Source organism: Pteropus vampyrus, unplaced genomic scaffold, assembly GCF_000151845.1.
Source record: "Pteropus vampyrus isolate Shadow unplaced genomic scaffold, Pvam_2.0 Scaffold367, whole genome shotgun sequence".
Taxonomy (NCBI): domain Eukaryota; kingdom Metazoa; phylum Chordata; class Mammalia; order Chiroptera; family Pteropodidae; genus Pteropus; species Pteropus vampyrus.
In genome coordinates, this window is record NW_011889148.1 from 574,383 (window position 1) to 577,365 (window position 2,983).

Consider the following 2,983-nt stretch of genomic DNA (forward strand, 5'->3'; position numbering starts at 1 on the left):
TGGTGCTCGGGCACCCTTGTGGAATGAATGAATGTTTGGGTGGGTGAATGAATGAATGAACCTCTCTCTCGTTCTCTGTAATTCAGAGGTGTCAGACCACACCCTGGACACTGAGTGGTCAGAAACAGGGCTGGGCTGGGCACCCAGAGGTAAACTGCCAGGCGACCTCAAGGAACTGCCCCCTGCTGCTCGGCTTCATTTCCATTTCTCTTTCTTTATAAAAAGCACTTCTGAAACGTGTGACTGACAGCCAGAAAGGCTCACGTCGTCAATGCAAACAGCGTGACGAGTGTGGAGGTAACCGGCACCCGGGAAACCGCCACCGCCACCATCGCCATCAACACGTCCATCATCTCTCAGAGTTTCCTGCCTCCTGCCCGCCCACCTGGACCTAAGAAGGAGGATGTTGGCCCGGGGCAGAAGTTTCACTTTATTGTTTCCTTTATTGCCAAGGGCTCCATCCTTAGAAAAACTAAAAATTCCACTCATTTTCTGTCTCCTTTTTGTTTATTTAACAAGTGGCCGGAAGGCCTCTGACGCTCTGTGGACCGCGCCAGGTGGCGGCCTCGGGTGGGGAAGCAGATTAAGTGCGATCATTTTTCCTGATATCTAAAGGGTAGAGATTCTAGGCACAGAAAATAGTACACGCTCCGGTTTGCCGAGCGCCTCCTGTATACCGGACGTTTGTCCCCACTACCTCATTCCAGGGTCACCCGGCCTCGGCACCATTGGAGTTTGGAGCGGGATCATTCTTGCCCATGGGGAGGGGGTGGGTGCTGTTCTGTGCCTGGTGGGATGTGTAGCAGCCTCCCTGGTCTCGACTCACTGGATCCCCACAGCAGCCTCCCCTCTGGTCGAAACAACTAAAAATGTCTCCAGACGTGGCCCTGTGTGCCATGGAGACAAAATCACGCCTGGATGACAATCACCACCCTACTCAGTCTTCCTGATCACACCGTGCCGAGTATGAGGTAAGTTGCATCTTACCTATAGGGAAACTGAGGCTCAGCCAGATTTAATGTTGCACCCAAGGTCACCTCTGCTGCCTCAGAGGCCCTTCCCCAGCCCTACAGAGGTTTTTCTGCTCTCTCCGGGACACTCCCAAAGCTTTTAAGCCCTCCAAACCTCATAACCCCCGGAGCCCTCGTGCCTCCTCACACGCCTGTACTTACTCTGTCCAGCCGCCGAGAGAGAGCACACAGTGGAGTCGCTGGCCCTGGGACTCTGGACGGGGCAGAGGGCTGGCTGGACTGGAGCCAGCATTTGTCACTGACCACAGCAGGGACCTGACTCCGCCCCTCCCTGGCCCCACCCCAGCCAGCCCTGCCCCGTCCTGTCCTGGCGGGCTTGCAGCCAACAGTTAGGCTGTGGGCAAAGCCACTTGAGATCTGGCCAGGGCCACCCGAACACCGCCCCGCGAGCCCCTGTAGGAGAGTAGAAATTGCCACCCCAAAATACGCCTCTTTGGGGACAGTGATTATTTGAGGCTGGTTAATTTTAAGAAGCAGCAGACAGACAGAAAGCTCTGAAACCCACTCAGAAGCTCTCCCTCATAAACGGGCGTTTACACTCGCAAGGGAGACCTCTGTTTGTAAGGGGACCAGGCCTGCTTCACTGTCCAGGGCGAAGGCCTGGCCAAAAGTCTGCAGAGCAACCTGACCCTTGTTCCTGTGTTTTTCCCGGTCACCTCCCATAATGACTACCCCCTGACTCCAACATTTTCTTTCTGTCTTTAGCTGAGGGTGGCATTAAAAGTGGTGGCTTTAGCCATTTTGGCGACACCCCGCGCCCACCATCATTTGCCTGCAATGGCACAGGAACTCCTGGGAGAAGAGGCTAGACAGGCGACTGGCGTCCAGCATTTCAGACACAGGGAAGGGGACGCCGTCTGCCCAACTTCCCTCTCGCCAGGCTGCGTCCTTTGCTTCCTGCAGCCAGTTTGCTGTAGATCAGTGGACGTGCACCCAAGCTCCCCACGGGCCTATGGGCTTATGCAGTCATGGACCCGCCAGCCTGATTCTGGTGGAAGTTGGCGGGGAGGGGCAGGGAATCTCCCCATGACTGAGATGAAGGGATCGCTGCACCAACCCCCCGTATGGCACCAGCAACTGAACCGAGGCTCAGAAAGGTGAAGGGGTTTTCCAGGAACAGAGTGGCCGCTAGCCTCCCTGCTGAGAGGATGGGAGTGGTTAGGAATCAGCGAACCAAAGGCCCGCAGCTACTCGGGAGAGGCACCAGCAAGGGGCTAGGTCCCTCCTATCTGAGTCTCGCTCTGTTTTTATTGTGCCATGTGACATAAGCAGGGGTCCTTTATCTTGGAACCTACAGATTCCCAAACTCTGGTCTACAGGACAGAAATAATTATCGCATACCATGGTAGAATGGATAACGGTCCCCACCCCCAAGATGTCCACATCCTAATATGTAAACCCTGTGAATGCTATCTTATATGACAAAAGGGACTTTGCCGATGTCATTTAGTTAAGGATCTTGAAATTGGGAGATTATCAAGGATTACCCAGGTGGGTCCTAGATGTAATCACAAGGGTTCTTCTAAGAGAGGGAGGGGCAGATCCGAGTCAGAAGAAGGCAAAGTGATCATGGAAACAGGCGAACAGACATTGCGATGTGGGGCGGGGGCCACGGAACCCCAGAACAAAGCCCTGCCACCTGACTACTTGATGCTGGCCCAGAGAGGCTTATTTTAGATTTCTGTCCTCCAGAACTGTAAGAAAATTAATTTGTGTCGTTTAAGCCACTCAGGTTGTCATAATTTGTTACAGCAGCAACGGGGAAACTAGTACGATGCCCCAGAATGTGCTCCAGGTAAAACTACTTGGGAAAGATGGGGCTAGCCGAGATACCGGAGGCTTTCTCCAGCCTGCGAGTGCTGGGCTTGGGGACATCTCACGGACTGTTTCCCAAGCTCGCATTTGAAGAACTATCTTGAGAGTCTGGGGAACTTCTGTGTCAACCCCTGACT